The sequence below is a fragment of the Lissotriton helveticus genome, chromosome 1_1 (assembly GCF_964261635.1).
Source record: "Lissotriton helveticus chromosome 1_1, aLisHel1.1, whole genome shotgun sequence".
In the NCBI taxonomy this organism is placed as follows: Eukaryota; Metazoa; Chordata; class Amphibia; order Caudata; family Salamandridae; genus Lissotriton; species Lissotriton helveticus.
In genome coordinates, this window is record NC_136057.1 from 2,035,251,377 (window position 1) to 2,035,274,389 (window position 23,013).

The window sequence follows — 23,013 nt, forward strand, 5'->3', positions numbered from 1 at the left end:
GCACTCTGCACTCTACAGCACTCTGCCCTCAACAGCACTCTGCACTTAACAGCACTCTGCCCTCAACAGCACTCTGCCCTCAACAGCACTCTGCCCTCTACAGCACTCTGCCCTCTACAGCACTCTGCCCTCTACAGCACTCTGCCCTCTACAGCACTCTGCCCTCTACAGCACTCTGCACTGTACAGCACTCTGCACTGTACAGCACTCTGCACTGTACAGCACTCTGCACTGTACAGCACACAGCACTCAACAGCACTCTGCACTCAACAGCACACATCACTCAAAAGCACTCTGCACTCAACAGCACACAGCACTCTGCCCTCAACAGCACTCTTCCCTCAACAGCACTCTGCCCTCAACAGCACTCTGCCCTCAGCAGCACTCTGCACAATACAGCACTCTGCACTCTAGAGCGCTCTGTACTCTACAGCACTCTGCACTCAACAGCACTCTGCACTCAACAGCACTCTGCCCTCAACAGCACTCTGCCCTCAACAGCACTCTGCACTGAACAGCTCACAGCACTCTGCACCCAACAGCACACAGCACTCTGCACTCAACAGCACACAGCACTCTGCACTCAACAGCATACAGCACTCTTCACTCAACAGCACTCAACACTCTGCACTCAACAGCACACAGCACTCAACAGCACTCTGCACTCAACAGCACACAGCACTCTGCACTCAACAGCACACAGCACTCTGCACTCAACAGCACATAGCACTCTGCACTCTACAGCACTCTGCCCTCAACAGCACTCTGCACTTAACAGCACTCTGCCCTCAACAGCACTCTGCCCTCTACAGCACTCTGCCCTCTACAGCACTCTGCCCTCTACAGCACTCTGCCCTCTACAGCACTCTGCCCTCTACAGCACTCTGCCCTCAACAGCACTCTGCACTGAACAGCTCACAGCACTCTGCACCCAACAGCACACAGCACTCTGCACTCAACAGCACACAGCACTCTGCACTCAACAGCATACAGCACTCTTCACTCAACAGCACACAGCACTCTGCACTCAACAGCACCTAATGCTTATAGAGTGGTCTGTATTCCGGTTTGTACGGAGGACACATGGGTTGTCGACAAAGGGAAAGAAGGAATGGAAAGCAACAAAAGTGCCCAAACGCCTTGGATGGCATCCCTATGAGGCAAAAAGGGGCCTCGGAGAGGCTCTGTGGCACTGGCATACGTATAGTGTACAGGGGCCACTTTTTACAGACGCCTCACCTTGAATCCAACTGGTACAGAGTTTGAGGAGGATAGCATAACCTCACAGCGATCACACAATGAGCCAATGGAGAGCCCAGGATTGAAACTGAACATGGGGCCAACACTGGGGTTTAAGATGCCAAGGAAAAAGGCACAGGTGGGATTAAATGCACAGAATGCTCGTACATTTATTGTTTAAGCGCTGAGGTATTTCACAGGTACGGAGTAAGTGTTAGGAGGCTCAGGCAGGAAGGGTAGGGTTCACTTCATCCAGTGGGTTCTCTACTGTGTAACCCAGACACCAGGCTAGAGGTAATTTGTTAAAGCTTTTGCAATAAATTATAAGAAACACACCTCTGAGAAGCACCAACATTTTTTTTTTCATTTGAAGCACTGATACCCAGTAAATACCCAATACAGGAGATAACAACAATATTGAAGTAAAGTAAAGGACTGGGATGCGGCCGTGCAGGAGGGACTAGCACAGAGTTCAGGTCTGGGAAGGTTATTGACGGAGGACGAGTGTCTGCTCACAATTTGGAAGGCGTGTGGGGCCCTTGGGTTTCTGTGGCTGAATACATGATTTTGTTTAGTTGTGTCTAAATATGTTTTCCTGTCCGTAGAGCCTCCCCCTGCACCCGAACAACGCACGCAGAATAAATTATTATCTTGAAATAATATCACGAAATAATATCACTGTAAGTAATCTCTGTGACCCCCCCCATTTCTCACATGTGGTCCTGTTTTAGATCTAAAATAACCTTTTTTTATGGATGTTACGTTAAAGCAAACATATTTCTCTGCAAATTGTCTGTAATCGACACTCACACACCACTCAGAAAATTAAATCAAAGGAAAACGCAATTGAAAACAATCTGTTTAAAGAATTTTTCTGGGGCATCAGGGCAAGGTCTCTGCAGAACAAAGCTGGGTGGAATCAGTGTGCGCAATATATAATTGTACTACTGTGACTGGTATGGTAGAATTGCTGCAGCTGATACAGTGGAATTCTTGATCCGGAGTTCGTCCGGCTTCTTGCCCCGTTCACCTTTTCAGCAGTGTTTAAAAAGCTCCATTTGTGCCCGTGCCGGGTGGCAGAGGGCATCTAAATACCACGCCTACTTGCCTCTGGCAGCTTTGCCGAGGGGGTTGTGTCTCCTCCCTGCTGCTTGTCGCTATCAGCTGCCATTTGTTGGAGGGCTGCCCACCCAGCTGTGCAGAACGGGATCTGACAAATTAGGCTTGGAAGGAGCCACTCATAGACGGCTGGGGGCTGCTTGCTGCTGGGCTCAGGCACACTGGGTGCGTCGGTGGGGCCGTGCAGGAGGGACTAGCACGGAGTTCAGGTCTGGGAGGGTTAGTGACGGAGGACGAGTGTCTGCTTACAGGTTTAAAGGCGCGTGGGGTTCTCTGCTTTCTGTGGCTGAATTGCAAGATTTTAAAACAACACAGTATGATAAAATGTAATCTTCAAAAAACCGATAAAATATAATCTCGAAAAACGGACATACATTAAGCAGCTGCTAATACAACAAGGAAGCTGCGCGCTGAGCGCTGCAGAATTGTGAACGCGCCCGTTCACTAACGGAGGCACCCTGACAGCTCCTAATTATAATTTATGTACTTCTTAGCGCGAGCACGCACGAAATATGCCCAAAATGGCGGAACTAAACTACATTTACCCTATCACTTCAAGCCTATTAAAACGAAAACACAAGGAAGACGAATCACTGACCAGATGACAGAAAACGCTAAGGAATGTCTGGAATTTCTCTCTCCAAGGCCCTAGGAGATACTTCTTCTTTTTTTTCTCCTTTAACATTAGTTCTCAAACTCCTCCCAGTTTCACTGGGAAGGAGTCCGAGCCCTAAAAAGGGGGGGTTGGGGGGGCTGGCCCCCCCCCAAAAAAAACACTAACCTTTAGAGAAGATGTGCAGGAAATCGGTGGCGCAGGGGAAGGAAACGGCCGGTTTTTTTTTTACGTATGACGTCACCACGGAAAAAACGTGGAGAAGGAAAAGCGTGAAAATAGTGTTCCGTTGTAACGCATGCGTGGTAAAGGCATGCGTTACAACGGAGTTCGTTGTAATATCATACAACCCATGACAGATCGCTTATCAATCCCTGGAGGAGGCACATTTAATTTTGCTTCAGTGTCATTGATGACATCACTTGAGTCGACACTTCAGCGTCCAGTTTGGCAGCTCGAAACAAAAGAAAGATTAACAGGCCGCTGAGTGGCCGGACAGAAGCTATGTAGAAGCCTTTAAGGCAGCACTGCCAGAGACAAGCTTTTAGCTGGTAATCTTCTTTTACTTTCTGTTTCTGCTACTTCCAGCCTCAAGGACAATTTGGAGACACATGACTGACAGATGATATCACTTGGAGCTCTAATATTAGACGCTGGCTTAAATGGATAATAGAAAGAAAATCCATCTATGTTCGCATGAAAAGCGTGCTTTTTTTCCATGTTGGTAGAAATGCAACTTTTTCATGTTAGTTTGAAATCAATGGTGACCTGCGAACATCTGCAACTAGATTACATAGACTGGCCTTTTGAAGATGCAGGATTATTATTATTCTGTCGTCAATCTATGCAGTGTTTGTTTCCTGATAATAACTTGGGCGATTTAATCCTAGCGAAAAAGCTTGGCGTTGCCTTCGGAGGAAGAGCTGCTTTGTCTACACATTAGAGAAAACATCGGTTTTTGGGATGCAACAACAGCTAGTTAGGTTTCACAGACGAATATGCACAGATTAGTATGTGCAGCACGCATTATTTCAGCAGTACACAAACAAAAGTGCTGCAACTGTGACAAAAAGGCAGCACATCAGCCCTGCCCTTCTGAAGAATAGATCACTGGTCCTGCTTCTTTGAGATTAATCAGGGTACTATAGAAGGTGCTAAAAGGACTCTCACGTCCCCACTAGGGAAGGTTTTCTGTGATGCACCCAGACCTCTGCAGCTGTGCCTTGCCATCAGTCAGTGGCCACGCTCCTTCACTGCACTAGAACTTTGGAGCTTTGCCCCCAAATAATTGGAGAAGGCTGACAGCCATGAGCTGGAGGGAGGGTAGGGCCGCTGGGCAACCATTAGTCATACAGATGGCACATCAAGCTATGCCACTCTCGACCACTTGGCAAGGGGACCCAGAGCTCAAAGAGGTGAGGGCCAAGACCCACAGGGTGAAACAGCCTATTATTCTGCCAATTAAACCAAACAAACTACATTTCAGCGATATGTGTAGATATTTGGTATTTCTATCTTTCGCAGTTATGATCTAGGGTGATCTATCATGTATGCGGCATACAGGACAGTGTAGGTTAGAAAAAACAATGCAAGGTGACGGACTTAATAGATAGCACTATCACTATATCTCTGCTGCAGTATAAGGGTGATCATGCACAATACTCCGGCACCTGTCACCTTTTGGGAACACTGGTTAAAGATTCCCAAAGTACTTTAAGCAATAGCAGGTGCCTCGAACACAACACATGTAGTCCGTTGTTATTTCATTAATCTCTTCTTTTATTTCAAAATAGTTCATAAAAACAGCTAACGCATTTCGTTCCCCAAAGATTAAACCTCATCAGGGCTTATATAGCAAATTATAAATTTGCAATATGATAGAAAATTATTGTTCTGATTTTAGAGGTGCTCCAAAGTTAATAAGGCAATGATTGGCACCTTGTCGCAGGGATTCTCCTCCTACACAGAACTGTGCATAGAGACTTGGAACCTCAGTGAATTATGGTGTGCCAAAACTCACCTTAGTAGCCAAAATCCCCTACCAGACTAGTAATCAGTGTCTCATTGGTTCTTCCATATCCCCAATGATTAGACAACCCAGAACATGAACTTAGAACACCTCAGGTAACGTGGAACACATGAACACTCTTTCGTTATACTATACCAGTCCAGAACGCGGAGTAAAAGAGGACACGTGCATGTTTGAAATATTTATTTCTAATGCCGTGTTCTCAGGCGCATTATCTTAGCTAATACACGCAAACATATTATAAGCAATAAGGTTATCAGAATAATTACTATTCCATAAAATACAAAGGGAGAAAGCATGTTAATATGCCAATGGGAAGAAGGCTAAATGGCACCTCAGTCTTACCCTCCCTTGCTAGTATATTATATTATATCTACAGAAGGTCTCTTTGGGTTTTAGAAGGGCCGCCCCATACCTCCGGTCTTAGTAGAAAGGGATCACATCATCTTCTACAACAGATCTCTGCACTCGAATATTCATCAAATGTGTGTGCATGCTATGCGCAGTGCATTAGTAAACGCGCCAAAAGCCAGAGTTGGCCACAGCTGCATATGTGTTATGTCCAGGACGTGCGCTGATCAGATCGAACAACAACCACTGTGTTGAAATAACCTTGAAGGCCTCGGCACTCACTGTTCGGACATAGCTTACCAAGCAAAGCTGATACTATAGGAAAACATATTATTCTTGTGTGAAGCAAAATATTCTACTAGGCTCAAAGCATTAATAACAATATGTGCCGTGTGCAGAAGCAGCAGAAAGGAAAAAATGGCGTTTAAACTTCTAATAAGCTCATGCTAACTTAACACAGTGTGAAGGCAAAGCGTATCTACATGACAACCTTTTATACAGAATTATGATAGGAACACCAAATATTAGAACACAATAGCCTTATGAAGATTTTGTTTTTCAGAATAAGAAAATGAGATGTAGACACCTTTTTGTTAAGATGAAAATACGCTTTCAGAAAAATGGCTCAGAGAAAATAGTCCATGCAAGGATAGTCTCCAAAGAATGAAAATTCAACCACCATGATAAGTGGCCGTGTCTCCTTCCAGAATTGCCATACTGTGTTGTGTTCTGTGCACCTCCCATTGCTTACAGTTTATAGGTTATGTCACTATTTTTACCTAATTCAAGAAATGTATTTGAATGTCAATCATCTGATTCCAAAGCTGATGACACAGTGCTGCTTTTCAAACTCATACAGCCCCGACAATCACCATGAACTTATGGGCAGACACTCATGAACAAGGACACATAGGGCTAGATGTACACATATTAGTAATAGCGATTACCAAATAGCAAATTTCCATTGTCATTGTACAAAAGTAATATCTGGCACATTAGTGATTACAGTGGGTCGCAAATAGACCTACCTCATTAATAGTAATGAATGTGTGACCCACTAGGAATTGCTGCCCTCACAGAGATGGTGGCCTGCAAAGGTCAGCAGTCTACCATGCCTATGATTGCTTTTAAATAAAACAATAATTTTTGGTTTAAATGCAGCCTATTTCCTTTAGTTTTTATTAGGAAGCAGTGGACCCAAGGACCCCTTCCCTTTTCTCAAAAGGGAAGAGGACCCCAGGGGACCCCTACCCATTTGCAATTGGGTTACAACCAACTTAGAGTTGGTGGTAAAGTGCAACTGTTTTGCAACATTATTTCAGTTAGAAACATTCATACATCTCATTGTGATTGTGTATCTGCCCTTTGCAAATACCTAATCAGTATGTATTCACAATTCCAAATTGTGATTCGGTAATATGTTACTGAATCAGGATTTGGGATTAATACATACCAGAATGCATTTTTGTATCAGAAACAGCCCGATGTTGTGAATTGGGCCATTTGAGATTGCAAAAATGCTTCGTACACCTGCCCATAGATTCTGGCTGAGCCACAATGACTGCAATATGTCTTTTTTTATGCAACTGTATTGCTTTTTAGATTGAACCCTACCAGACAGTGCAGCTCTCTGGTTTATTAACAACATCTTGTGGATGTTGGGAAAGCATCTCTTGGAGCCGTTGCTTGCAGTTGACTTTGTGGTTTGTAACTCACATTTCATTGCTTTCTATTTGCTGGCTGTATTTGTTTTAGGCTGTCTACCTTGAGCTCGTCCCTTCCATTGGCCAAAACCCTGTTTACAGTATTCTTGCACCAGTGCTTGATTTCTGTAAAGAGGCCTTTAAATATGTTCTTATCTTGTCACATTTGCTGTGCATTCAAAGAACAAAGACAGAGGTCAAATGTAAGGCTCTGCCTTTCAAGGGGCTTGCTCTTTACTTTTCTTTCACTGACTTCAAAGTGAGAGATTTTATATGACAATCAGGCTCTAAGATGTGCTTGAGGAAGGCTTTACAATGTTATTCTTTTTCTAGCACACAACACAATTTAAATGTCTGTAATGGAACTCTGCAGACACTTTAGAATATATCAGAATTATAAAAGCACAAATAAATCACATTAATGGTAATTCTGAAGTGCATTAGAAACAAATATTGTATTACTTAAACACATAAATACAGGAGCACTAATTAAACAATTGAAACACATCTTGTTTCCTTAGCCCTGTAAAAGTGGAGTTTTTGACGAAACACGTGTCGCATGAATCATCTGTATTCTATGTGACTGAATCATCTGTAGTCTATATGATGGCATGAGAACAATTAAAGAAACTATTCACCACTTCTTCTGAGAATTGAACTACTTGTTTAAAGAGGAAAAACAAGAACTTTCTTAATGTTGACTGCTGGCAAAAATATATTAATGAACCACAACACTACATGTTTCTATATTGGCAAGACTGCTCCAATATTTATATGTTTAATTATTTCTAGCAGAGGCTGCAATGGTTGTTATGGTAACCTGCTTATTGACATTCTGGCCATTAGAAATAATGGGGTAACCCAGTAACCCTCAGAACCTGGGTGATAGCGCTAAGGAAAACAATGGTTCTGTTGGGTAGAAACAATAATTTGTACTAGGTATACTATACCTTAAAAGAAAATCTAATTTAAATGTCCAAGCAGCACACAAGAAAAACAACTTTTTATGCTCAATAAATGTTTTTACTTTGTATTAGTATAAATGCAAGATCAATAAAACTGCTGTCTGTGACAAAAAACACATACGGCAAAAAGACAGGCAATAGTGTACATTTAGTGACCTACTGGGGATAAGTGACAAAGTGCTGTACATAGGTGACATAGGATGACTTGGATAAAATAGAGATGATTCGTTTAGTTTTGCAAGTCCAGACCACCCATGTCGACGATCGGCTCTGCGATGATGTCGGCTTCGGAGTCGATGCAGCACAGCAGCAGGCATCGGCCTGGCGTCACAAGTCGGAGCAGCGCTCACGGCTATGGCAGGCTTATGATGTTGTTCGCTGGTGTCGATGTGGCACGGTGGCCGGCGTGGGGTCTTCGGTGCAAGTCGGAGCAGCGCTCATGATTTAATTGCAGATGACGGCGTCGCTTGCCTGCATTGGTATTGTAGATTCCTTTTGTAGCACTAGAACAGCAAGTTCCAGATGCAGGCACATAGAAGGAGGTGACGTCTAGTTTCCCTGAGACTTCGTCAGAAGGCAAGCTCAAATCAACCCCTTGGGGTAATATTCTGCAAGATGATGAAAGTTCTTTAAAAGTTCCTTCTCTTTTCCTTGGCAATGAAGAGACCACTGCAGGCCAACCCAGCAAACAGCACACTGGCGGAGGGGCCGTCCAAAATCCTGCAGCTTCCCTGGTTTGTCTCCTTGGCAAAAGGTTTGTCTTGTTCCCAGAAGTGATCTAAAATCTTGGGGTCCGGGTCCCCATATTTATACTCATATTCTCTTTGTTCTCTGAAGGCAGAGAGGCCTCTGCCTAGTCCAAACCAGTTCTGGTCAGTCCCGGAGAACTTTGTTGACAAGACTCCTTCCTTTCACAGTGGAGGCCAGGGAAATCAGACACACCACAGGAGGTGGAACCAGCATTGTGGAGGGAAGGCACAACCCTATTCAGGTCCCAGTTGAAACTCCTCCCACCCATCTACATGCAGATCTCTCTATTCAGCCTTGTGCTGACTCGCCCTGTCTCCAGGAATCCCCCAGCCCCTGTCACTCAAACTCCAGACAAGGAATACACAACCTAGCAGAGGCAGGCTTGCATAGTTAGGCAAGAAAATATCTACTTTCAAAAAGTGGTATTTTCAAACACAAAATGTTAAAACCAACTTCACTAAAAGATGTATTTTATCATTCTAAGTTCAGGCATACTAAACTCGGATTTCTACCTAGTTCCTTGAGTCAGTTAGGATTATAAAATGAAATAATCAAACTGCCCATTCTAGCCTACGGGGAACAGGTAGCCATTCAATAGTGAAAAATGCAAATGGATGTAATTCACTATTAGAACATGCCACACACACCAGGGCATGTCCTACCTTATACTTACAATGCACCCTGCCCTTGGGCCTACCTTAGGGGTGTCTGATATGAAGAAAAGGGAAGGTTTAGGGACTGGCAAGTGGGTGCACTTGCCAAGTCGACATGACAGTCACAGACTGCACACAGGCTCAGCAATGGCAGGCCTGAGACACACTTTACAAGCTGCTTCTGTGGGTGGCACAACAGGTGTTGCAGGCCCACCAGCAGTATTTGATTTACAACCCCTAGGCACACATGGTGCACTGTCAGGGTCTGACAAGTAAATCAAATAACCTAATCATGGAGTTACTAATTAATGCAACAATTTAACATAGGGAGCACTTGCACTGTGGCACTGAATAGCAGTGGCACAGTTCCCAAAGCATCTAAAACCAGCAAACAGATCAAAAACAGAGTAGGCAATTAGTAAAAAAGGGAAGGGAGACTCACGCCAATGATACCAGGTCTAACAGGCATTGTGATGAGCAATCAACTCAGTGCAATTGTTTTCTTCTGCAGTTACTATTTGCCCTATACTAGGAGATTTGTATTGCCTTTGATGTGCAGGTATAAGTATTCCAAATTGTTTTTTCTCCAGCAACGTAATGATTATGATACCTGCCACTCAGTTGGTTGTTTTTTTATGTACCTTAGCCCAGAGGGAGAGCATGTTATTTTAAATGCTGGTACACTATTCACTACTGCACTTTATGTCTTGGTCTTTATTGTGCTTGACTTAAGTGATTCATCCAATGCTGCTTCTTCTGTTGGTGTAGCAGTTTGAGAAAGGTACTGCACTGTCATATGTTTTTAATATGCTTTTATATATCTTCTTAACTATTGTTTATATTTGTTGTGTTTTCTTTAACCATATTTTACTCTGTTATCTGTAATGCATGTATCTTTTATGATCTGCTTGACAAGATCAAATAAAGACTATTGACTTCACTTCATTTGGTTCACACAAAAAATAATAAAAATCCTCCACTTGATAAGTTATTTGCGTACAATAGCAGGTTTATTGCATTTGAATGAAAATGTAAATATTTGTGCCACAGACCAATTCTTTATTCACTGTTTATGTGCTCTCTGGTGGTGCCTTTCAGGGAGGCTAACTGCTGGTCAGAAGGGACATTTTGCAGTAGGTGAATGCTTGTGCAAGCAGTGCTTAATTTGTAAAAGTACAAGTACCAGGGCCAATGTTTTTTTAGGAGCCTGCAGTGCACCTGAATACCAGGATTGCGGAACACTAAGGAGGATGTATTGTCTTCATTCCACTTCATGCCTCTTTTATTCACCATCAAACACTCCCTGTCCCTTTAACTCATTCTAGGAGGTTCTTTGCCATCCCTTCTTCATACCTTTGTCACTGTTTTCCGTATTTCCCACCCTTCTCTTTCCTGCGTTGCTGTTTTTCTCCCTCTCTCTCCTGTTCAGAGTCAAACTCTAATCATGGAAAACCAGTCTCGACCCCAAAAAATGAGTGCCGGTGGGCCCCACCTGCAACCACCGACTCAAATGAAGGGCTTTCATGCAAGGTAGTATGAGTTAGGGACGCATCAACCCTTTGTCAAGCAGGATCTAAATAATGGCTGGCAGAGTGACTAGGCCCTGGTACCTTGTCAGAAATATCTCTCGTTTTAGTGATTCAGTAGTAGGCCTCTCCATTTTCTCCTTGCTGTTGATACTAAGGGAATCACAAATACTAATTGACTAAAGGAAGGGAACAGTCTTCCAGAGATTGCAATTTATTATATTAAAGTTGTCATGGAAATGTGCTAAATAGCAGATAACACAACTATAAGATCAGGCTCACGAAGAACTAAAACCTCAAAATTGTGTGAAAAAATATTTGTATGCTGGATATGACAGGAAACCTATTCGAAGACATCTGGATTTCTACGATGATGAAAAACATTTGAGGTAAAATCCACTCCAGATTTCAATAAGCCTGTTCTTTAAAATATCAAACATGATGCAAAACATCGGATGGCCTCAAGTGTAACAACTGTTCCACATTTTATATCTTTAACAACCTGTAGAAAGAATTGAACATGTTTTCGTTTTCACCATGCACCGCAGCCCAGGTTGAAGAAATCCCCACGAGAAGCAGGCTCTGATTAAGTAAATTCCATTGAACTCTTTTTTAGTAAGCATTATTCAGGTCATGAATGTTAATTTGTCCTGCAGGGGGCTGTGGGTAATTGCCCAGAAAAAAACTATCAGCTTTATTGAGTTGCACGCAAATGGCCTTAAACGCGGTGTAAAGAAATGCAACTTTGACATGTATTCGCGCGAAATAACAGCAATATAACCCCAGCTGGGATGATAGCACGTTATATTTTACTTCTACAAAATGCAACCGACTTGTTAATGCGTCTCTGCGTGTTCTTGGAAAAAAGGATGAATACAATGAAGATATATATGTATATGAATATATTAGACAGAAACACTCCATTGTTACAAAATGTAGTGGTTCAGCATATGTTTGTTGCCTAGAAACAAATCAACTTTATAATAAATAAGCAGAATCTCAGCAAATATATATATATATGTTTGTGTGTGTGTTCATGTGTGTATAATATATATATGTATATATATATACAAACACACATATTTATCTCTTAGAGGAACCCACTAATTGAACCAAAATTTGAGAGTTCTGTACATTTTTTGTTGTCTAGAATTAAAACCAACATCATTATAAGGAAGCAGGACGCTACTAAATTACACATATACGTATACAATAGACAGAAGTCCCCAATTGCGTCAAAATTTTAAAGCTCTGCATTTTTGTAGTCTAAAAATCAGAATTAACTTGAAAATCAAGACACAAGCTTTTTGAGCGCCTGCAACTCACAGAAAACTGCTGACTTCTAAATGCAGGCCACGCCAGAATTTCAGGGGCAGATTTACAAGCCCCACGCGCCTCATTTACGCCGCTGTTGCATCACTTCTGTGACACAGCGGCGGCGTAAACCATGAGCCACGTTGCAACGTGACGCATCTAGGGAGATGGGTAACGTTGTAAAGCCCTGCGCCACATGAAACTTGCGTTAGGTTTCATGTGGGCGTTCTGGCGCAGGGTGGGCATTCCGTCGCAGGAACGCCTCGTAAAATTGACGCTGTGAAATCTACAATATTTCACTGAGTCATTTTTACGTCCACGCTGCGTCAATTTTCTGCGCCTGCTTGAAGCAGGCATAAGGAGTGACCCAGCATGTTAGGCAAAAGGCGCCCCTGAGCCTTGCTGGAGCCGCGTCACACTTGCAACACGACTCCAGCAATGCGCTGCCCTTACGCAACAGGATGTGACACGCATCGCCCTATCCTTGCGCTATGGTGCGCCGCATTGTAAATGCCACGCATTTGGGGTGGTGCAGGGAGGGAATTGTGTGCTGCATCTGTTCTGGCGCATCCCTGCTGATTTGCAGAGATGCGCCAGAACTCGTAAATCAGCCCCACAGTGTCCTCGCTCCGACACAAACCTCCGTTTAAACTTCTTAAAAACTCGCATTCTTTAATTTTAATTCCTCCCTCTCAATGAAGCAATTTGCATTCAGGCAGCCTTCTTGCCTAATAGAAAGTGAGCGCGCGATCCACCGCGTGACCTTGGACTCCCTACAGTTGATTACAAGGAAACAGAACTCTTCCCCTAAATCACCCGCTCATCTGTTTTTAATTGATGTGGAACATCCACTGTAAACCACGAGGAAAGGACTCAGCACTCCTCGCCAGTCTGAGGTCACCATTTTATATAACATGGTTTTTGGAAAAATAAACACAAAACCGAGTTCAACCTTCTCGAGCTCTTTCATTCGAGCGTATAGTTAAACATTAAGCTAAGTCCTTCCTAAACATTCGCAAAATTACACATATGAACACACTTTTCACCCTAATTGTGGTAACATGGGAAGCCATTAAGAGTGTTGCAGTTCACAGAACCAGCTATTTTACAGCTGTTGAACACAATCACACTTTTCTCATGATGTTCCTAAAACATTGCATTACTTTTAGTTCATTTCTATCAAATGAATGCTACGCGAGAAACAGATCAACTTTAAAGATCACAAGTTTATTACTAAATATGAAATATATGCTTATTTTCGACAGGTTAAAAATGACATTTTAACATTTGAAACAAAATAAAGGCAGTTGTCTCAGTTAGTTTTTACCAATACCTGGTGTTGATTTAGTAACGTTTTGTTTTTATGTTCACAAGGATTAAGAAAATGGTGAAACTATTCGTTTTGCACAATTGACTGGCAGAGTGATGGCTGCCTGTCAGCCTTCAGTTGTGTTTTGAAGGGAGAGACAGGCACTGGTGAAGGTCAGACACTTTGAGTATATAATCATGGCGTGCACTGCATGGTGCAGCCAGGCCAAAACGGCATCCCTGTCTAATGTGCCATGTGGCACAGTGGGAACTGACAACTGTGCGAGTAGCCTCTGTCTAAGTCGAGGATGGAATCTGGGCCCCTTTGTTCGGTGAGACTGCAGCACATGCTGGATGTCCTCGGCTGACAGCGACGGGTCAGCCTTTTCATCTGTGAAAGGCTTGAGTGTCTCTCCCGTTACAACAGACACAACATGCATATTCATGGATGGTGGCAGGACGCATTTGGTTTGCTCATAATGGAGGCTGTGATAGCAGGAGTCGCTTCCTGGGTCAGTCTGCTAACCTTTTGATCTTCTGAACAAATAAACGAACTGAACTGCATTTTACTAATTATATAATGTTATGCAATGCCACCTTACAATTTTTTGCTTAGAACACCGTCCACTATTATCAATGGCTTCTAGGTGCTGTTTAGAGTTTATAGATCTGGTGATGAATTGGTGTGTTTTAAGTTAGTGCCTTTGTTTCCCTTGGTGGCATTCACATTCATGTTGTGCAGTGCTTAATTTGTGCCGGTGGTTGCAGGTGGACCGACCAGAATATGCACTTCTTTTTTCGTTTCAGATGTTGGCATGGAACTAGAGAGAGAAACATACAAAAAGTAGAGAGGAGAAAAAAAGAAGACAAAAACTGTGACAAAGGGAGAAAGCAGGGACAAATTATTTCCCAAACTAAACACTGATGTGTTATGTTGCGGTTGGGCATAAGTAATGTCTTGCAGTATCGGGTCCCTTAAAAATTCCTCTGGATCTGGCACGTTTTATGTATGCAGGCTTGTCGTGTAAGCATCTCACCTCTACCTTAGATAGTATTGGTCGCCATGTTAAAGATTTTTCTGTTGATGCACATACAGTGCCAGATACGGAGACAGATGCTGATATCCCAGGACATATAGAAGCTTCAACATTTTAGGAAAACTGCACTGGAAAGATGAGGAGGCAACAGTGCAGGCCTAGCACATGTCCCTGCTGCTTTAGGGACCATGTCTTTTTCCAGTAAAATGTCAATTAAGCTAGTTGAGCATAGCATTTGTTGAATGGAACAACCAATGGAGCAAAAAGTGGTCCAGGCAGGGTTGATTGAGTTACTGGAACACGATGTACTTTACAAAGACAAAAGAGTAGAATATAACCATTCAAATGGCCCATTGAAGGTGGAAATCTAGAATTTGCTATGGTACAGAAAGGCCCATGCACCTAGCAAGCCATTTTAACACGTAGGAATGTTCAAAAAGTAAACGTTGCAATTTTTCATCATACAGAAATGTCTTTCCATGTTGAATTGCCCATGATGCAGAAGTTACTTTCCACTTAGAAAGTCATATTGGGCCACATGTATGAAACAATTTTGTGTTTAAAAAGTCTGTGATTTATAAAATCACATGATTTGCAAACACACAATGTTTATTTCACAATATACAACACCCAGGCATTTCCATCTTGTAAATGGGTTTAGTGACCCACAGGGAAATACTATTAGAAAGGGAAGTAAAGGGGGTGTTCCTTCCTAATTTTGATTTGGTATCATATACATCAATATGCCGTTGCAAACCATTCACCATTCACCAACATCTCAAATGAGGTATTAACTGATTCACAAATTGGAACGGGTCCACGTGGAATCTCTTCTTCTCTAGGAATTATGTCGGACTGACTCGGGTAACAGAAAGTGGCTTTATTTTGGACCTATATGGGAAGTGTTGTGCGTTATTGCCCAGAGTGTTCTTATCTTGTATTTGAAGACATCACTTAATGCTGTGGCGGATGATGGGTGTAAGAGACAGATGGTCAGATTAAAACTGTGTCTGATGGTGGCACCAATTAGCTCAGTAATTCTTTATCAGTTGTGACTTTCCGTCCGGTTCCATTCTGCACTCATTACATCAAAACATTGTCCACTTGAGTGTTCCTGTTGCAGGCAGAATACAAGGGAGGAAAGTGAGAGATACGCTTGGATGACTCAAATTACTAATAATATAAAAGACTAGCAGCCCGCCCGACCTTGTCCGGGAGCAATCAGGCTTCCCCGACCCCCGTCCACCCCGACATAGCAGCCCGTCCCGAAATGAGTGTTCAGGACCCCCGCATGCCCCAGCCCCCGCCAGCCCCCTGCCATGAGTGTTCAGGGCCCCCGCCTGCCCCGGCCCCCGCCTCCCCGACCCCCCCTGCCCCGACATTGTCCGTGGGTCCCCCGGAGCCTTACCTCAGCTGCCGCTCCTCCCCCGTGCTCCTCAGTTCACCGCTCCGCCGCTCCTCGCCGCCTGCCCCGGCCCACGCCTGCCCCGACCCCGCCTGCCCTGACATTGTCCCTGGGTCCCCCGGAGCGTTACCTCAGCCGCCGCTCCTCCCCCGCGCTCCTCAGTTCACCGCTCCGCCGCTCCTCGCCGCTCGTCACCGCCCCTCCCCGCCTGTCCGCCGCTCCTCACCGCCTGTCCGCCGCTCCTCACCGCTCCTCCCCGCTTGTCTGCCACTCCTCCCCGCACCATGTCTGCCGCTCCTCCCCGCGCTCCTGGACGCCGCTCCTCCCCGCACTCCTGGCGTCAGCACGCAGGTCGCGGCCGGCGCTTCTTCCACGGGACTACTTTTTTTTCGCGAAATTTTTTAAATAACGTATATTTTTTAACTTTATATAGCCTATGTCCATCTGCACATCCTGACGATTACAACGATGTATCGGGTGTGTGGATTGGCACTGTGGTTCCCGAGTTTACCCGCCTCAAAGGTTCAAAGTTCTTCCTTTATAATAGTAGTATAGATAAAGTGATCCTACTATTCAAGGAATGGAAGATGGAAACCTGACTAATGTACAGGATATCCCTTTAATAAGGACACAAGACATCAACCACCAATGGTTGAGCGGTTCGTTCATCATGTGGTCTTCTATTCATTCAGATTCAGTTATTTTATTTTGGGAATGGGCTCTTGAAAGAAGAATCTCTTGTGGGGATCTTTTGTGATGATGATCAAGTTTGTTAGGAAGTGGGATCTGATACTTTATATTTGGTTTGGTACCTGGGGATCAACAAATGACAATTTATAAGAGGTTGCCTCCTTTAAGGTTAAAATCACCAGTAGAAGGATGTTTAGGAGTACAATCCATTGGCTAATGTAAGAAGCCATAAACTAGGTCTGTAGCATTTCTCGGAACCTAAGGGTCCCTCAAACAGTTTCCCTACACTATTTCTGAACAATGTGTAATGTCTGATGTAGGATATGTAACACAATGAGAGAAAAATAAAGATACAAGGGGACCTTCATTTATCCCTGTGCTCTATATTCAAACCTTCAATTGTGTGTACCCTAACGAAAGAGGGTTATGTGCCCTATGGACGGGAAGTGGTATGCTCCTATAGTCATACATTCATCAATGGGATCATACCCACTCTTTTTGCTTATTCTCTGCTCTCTGCCTCTGATAGATTGATTTACATTTACACAAATTATTTTCATTTTATGCATCATAAAAGTAGATACAGCAGGTTCAGAAGGGATCTAGAACTGCAGGGATTGACTAGGATTAAAGTACTCTAATTTCACCCCCTTGGAGCCAGCTCTCTGGCACTTCGAATAGCCACCGACCACTTATTCAGAGTTCCCTAATAGATGATGATGGGGAAAAGCATCCTTGTGAAGTTTGAAGTCCAGCAACAAACATACCCACCCAGGAAAGCTGACATTGAGCACCACACAGGAACAGTATTCATAGTGAAGCCAGCAGTGGGTACTGACTAATAGTGATAACTTCTGAAGTACAGGAGAGGCTGTATCCACCCAGAGCAACTGCTATTGAGTATTTCTCAGAAGTGGTAATTCCAGCAAGATGGATGATGGGTAACACTTAGGGCCCCATTAGGATGGCGGGCGGATTGCCCCCGCCAGGCTGGCGGCAGCCACCGCCGGCCTGGCGGGAGCAATCAGCCCGCCATCCTTGCTGCATAGACCCCCCCCCATGTTAACATGGCTGGGGGTCCATGGCGGACGGAAAGACCGATCACGGCATTTCCGCCCCGGTCGCCTTATGACCGGGGCGGGAAAGGGTTTATATGGTGGCGGTGTCTATCAGACACCGCCAGCCATATTAGTATGGTCTTCTTCAGGTGCCTTTCCATGGCTGCCCCCCATGGACTCCAGGGGTGTGGGGGGTTCACATGGGGGGTACCTATGGTACCCCCCAGCAGTTCCATGCACGGCATGGCAGGCACCGCGTAGTGCCTGCCATGCTGTGTATGGAAGTGCACAGCATGCCTTCCTGCCATTGTGGTGGGCGGTGCTGAGTGCACCGCCCGCCACAATGGTAGGAATGCTGGATGCACCCGCCACTGTGGCGGGCGCATCCTAATGCTGGCCACGGGACCCCTGCCCTTATGGCGGGTGGTCCCTTTCACCACTGGGGTGGATGACCCCCCTAGTGTTAGAAATGGGGGTCTCTAGTTGGCAATGGTTTGCACCTTTGTCCTAGTCAGGGTACGGGAGATACACTCCTAAAATAACCCCTGCTCACCCCCTTGGTATCTTGGCACGAGCAGATAGGCTTATCTCAAAGGCTGTGTGTAAAGCATACAGTAACACAGTGAAAACACTACAAATGGACACCACAACAAATCTTTATCTAAGCCAATAGGACCAAAAATGACAAAAATGTAACATACAATACTGAAAAAAATAGGTATTTTGCAAGATAAACTTTAAATTATAGAAATATCTCAAAAACACAGTTCTGCCGAGTCGGTAGCCCCGTTCAGGGCTACCGCAATGCTGAAAATGACAAAGTCTAACAATTCCAGACGACCGCGTCAGTACGGGTCAGCTGTAGCAGCGACAAACTCGTAGACAGTATCTTTGTCATTGCGGCCCAACCCATTGGTATGAGTTGGTCAGGGCAACCATCACGGTTGCGTTGTGAAATGAGGTGGTGCAGCGTGTGGTGCCTTCACGGCACGGTGTAGGTAGCGGCTAGGTGACAGTTGTTCAACTGCATCAGTAAGACCAAGGCTATGATAAGGAGTGAGGCGGTGCTCAATGCAGTGTTGCAAGTCACGATGCAGGCGACGGAGCCGGTCGATGTTCGGGGGCAGCGACGGTGTCAGTGAGGTCCAGGCAGAGTGAAGCGAGGCAGTGCAGAGTGAAGCGAGGCATTGCGGAGTGCAGTGCCCACAGGATGCGGTGCAAGCAGTGGCTCATTGACAGTTGCCCAGCGGTGTTGGTGAGATCAGGGATGCATTGCAAAGTGCGGCGGTGCCTTTAGAACACGGAGCCAGCAACGGACTCGATGACAGAGTCGGCTGCTCTTGTCCTCTGGGGCAACTGAAACTAGCAGCTTCAGAGACAGTGCCCAGAGGGATGGTGAAGTCTGTGCTGTTCCTGTGACTTCTGGAACGGGGGCAAGCGCTACCTCAAGCCCTTGGAGATACTTTTCAAGCAGGATACACACACAGTTCCTCTCCTTGGCAGAATCAGCTACTGCAGGCCAACCCCAGACAGCACACAGCAAAGGGGCGGTATTTCTCCTCCAGCTTCTCTCATCTCTTCTTGTCAGAGGTTCCTCTTGAATTCCAGAACAAATCTAAAGTTCTGGGGTCTGGGCCCCAATATTTATACAGCATTTTCCTTTGTTCTCTCATGGCAGAAAGGCTCTGTGCTTAGTCAAAACAATTTCTGTCCTCTCTGGCCCAGCTTGCAAGCAGGAGGTGAAGACAGCATTGTGTAAGGCAGACCAGGCCTTTTCAGGTGCAAGGAAATCTCCTCCTCCTACTCTAAATGCAACCCATGTCTATTCAGCCCAGCCCTGACTCATTCAGGAAAGACAGGACACACATCAACTACCCCAGTGGCTGTCTAAGAGAATGCACATTCTCAGCCTCTGTCATTCCAAAGATAGACAGTCAGTCCAGAAACCAGCAGAGGCACAAAGGATGGCTAAGCAAGAAAATACCCACTTTCTAAAAGTGGTATTTCCAAACACACAATTTAAAAATCATATTTACTAAAAGATGCATTTTTATATTCTGAGTTCAGGCATACTAAACTCCGTCTTTCTATATTGTCCCAATTGGAAGTTATACTTATAAGAAGTTATAAATAAACTCACATGCTATCCTATGGGACAGATAGCTTTTACAACAGTGAAAAACTAAATACATTGGATTTCACTATCAGGACATGCCCCGCACATCATTACATGCCCTACCTTTCACACACACTGCACCCTGCCCAGAGGTGTACCTAGGGCCTACCTTAGGGGTGACTCACATGTCATAAAAGGGAAGGCTAGGGCACTTGCCAGGTCGACATGGCAGTCCTAAACTGTACACAGACACTGCAATGGCAGGTCTGAGAACCTTTTGCAAGGCTGTTTGTGTGGGTGGCACAATCAGTGCTGCAAGCCCACTAGCAGCATTTGATTTACAGGCACTGGGCACACACAGTGCACTGTACTAGGATCTTAGTAGTAAATCATATAAGCCAATTATGTAGCCACTAACCCATGACAACAATTTACAGAGAGCAGATGCACTTTACCACTGATCAGCAGTGGTAAAATGCCCACAGTCTTAAAACCAACACAAACAGGGTCAAAAACAGGAGGCCTAAAAGCAAAAAGTCTGGGGATAAACCCACTGGACAAGCCAGATCTAACACCTAGGACTATTTATTTCTACATCCCAGTGGATTTAGTGGTGGGTAGTACCTAGTTAGTGGTGGGTAGTACATAGGAGTGATAATCCCTGAAGTGCATGAGTGGCTGTATCCATCCAGAGAAGCTAATTTTGAGTAGTACCCAGCAGAGGCAAATCCAACGAAGCCAGTTAAGATCCCAAGAAGGTGGTACTGAGTATGGTATGGTCCGGATGTTTATGGTTTGCCCACTGCCCCTGATGAGGTGCTGAAGTGCATTTGGACTGGTAGCATGCTACTCCATGGGAGTTTACTGCTGATCAAAATTACATTTATCATTACTCATGCTGTTTTCACTTATTACTCTACATTTCCTGATATTATACTGAAACCTGTTATTGCAATATTTTGGAAATGCCATATCTACTGTCACTTTCATGTGGTTCACTTCAGTTAATGGGGTGTTTCACGCTATTAGAAATATATAAACAAATTATTTCACCTTCCTGTGTCTCAATAGACTTAAATGCTGTAATAGGGAGCACTGAAAAAGATGCTAACCACTAGTGTTAGGAGATTTATATGAATAAAATAGGGCATCTACATGCATAACACATAACCGCCTGTTCCTTTAAGAATAGGCTGAATTTGCTTTAACATCTACATTGTCATATTTTCAAATTCACGTTATTGTGGTGGGTGGAGAAACTAGTGATTTATAACTTTAGCCATTAAAGCTAACTCACAAGCTCTGCCATCTTGAAATGTGTTGTCCATGACTTAGGTTTTTAAGAGCCGATGTTTGATGTTGTGCAAAAAAAGAACGCCATGTTTAATCACAGAATAGAAGATAAGCAATTCAGCACACCTTTCATTCACACTTCATGCTACTCATTAGAGAAACAATCTGCCAGCCTTGAATTTGTTATATTCAAGTCAGCACATTTTGCCGGTGTCTCACTTTTATTCCCAGTTCAAAAATGCTAACTTATTTTCAGAATTTTCTTAATTTAACTGCCCTGCATGTTTTCAGTAACATGCACTTGTATTTAAGTTAGCAGGTGGATCACTGAGGTGCAAAAGCGGAAAGGCTGTAGATGTTCACAAGGTTCAGGGGATATTTTGTTACATTATACTTTCCTTTTAGGTAAAGTAATATGCTTTTCATGGTCTCTGGCAAAAACATCAAACTTCAAATAAAAACTATATATATCGTTTTTTCAGGGTGGATATTCTTAGACTCTTGCTTTGTACAGTTCATGGGCCAGCAAAATGTCTCAGAGAGCTGAACTCTTGCCACTGACAAAATAAGCTGTCCTAGTGTTCATGATTTTGAGCCCCCTCAAGTAAGGTCCTGCTTTTTAGGTTTCGCCTAGCAAAGGCTGTGCTTGCGCAGCTCATGCTGGGAGAAAACTGATGCTTTCCAGAGTGGGGCTTGAACCCGCCCCTCTTCTCCATTGGCTGGCTTCCTAAACGGAGGCCAGCCATTGGAGGAGAGGGGCGTCACTCAGTTCAAGTCCCGTCTTTTTGGGATTGAGCGGTGTGTTTTTTACTTTCTTTCTCTTTTCTTTCTCTCCTTTTCCCATTTGCTGGAATTTTACCTTCTAGCCAATGGGAAGAGGAGAGAAAGAAAACACGCCCCTCAATCCCAAAATGACACTGCCTTCCTCCGAGGCATTTCTGCTTCGCCTCGGAGGAAGATGGTGGTGTTATGGCGTTGCCCGCTTGAACACCCGAGCAGCCGACATAATGGCCAATTCAAAGACCCCGGGAAGGCGGGGGCGAAGGAGCTACACCTCCCCATGCCTTTCTAGGGCTCTATTTGCGCCGGACGTGCCGTCTTGCTGGTCGGACAGGTGAGTTGCTGCGGGAATCGTTATCTGGTGATCGGTGGAGTTGGACGTGAGGTGAGTCACCCCCAGGTCCCACCAGGCAGGTCAGGGTCTGTGAGGGACCCCGCCCTAGTATAAGTTCCCTGGCCCCTGCAGGAAGCCCGGCCTGCCGGTACCTGCGGGTGGGGTCATGTCAGGGTAACGGGGGTATGACTCCCACCCGCATGCTACGCTGGCCTGCCCGGCCAGCCGCAGACTGAGGAGCTTTTCTGGCTCCACCCGCTGTCCGCCATGCACTCCTCCCCCAACTTGGGGTCGGCCTTGGGTCATTCGGGCCAGCGCGGTTCTTCCCGGGTGTGGGGCTTCGGCCTGACCCCTTGCCTTCTTTATGCCAGCGGGGCTAGTATCGCGGGTCGTGCCTGCACGGGTTGGAGTGCGGCGGGCAGCCTCTTGTCCTGGAGGCCTGGCGGTGCGGTCCTCGGGTGGGGATTCACGCGTGGCACCAGGTGGGAGGGCTGCGGCCCGGCTGCCTTAAGCCCTTGCCTCTGTTGCACCTCCCCAGGTGGCCTGATGCGCTCCTTGCAGGGCTGGCATCTGTGGGGAGAGGGGGGGGTGGCCTTCAGCGCTCAGCAGTCCACGATAGGCCCCACGGTGGCTCCAGGGCGCTGCCCTCACCCCTCCCCCACATCGGGTCTCCTCCACCCCGTCAGGAAAGACCTAATTAAAATCTGGAGCGCCTGGAAGTGAAAGGAAG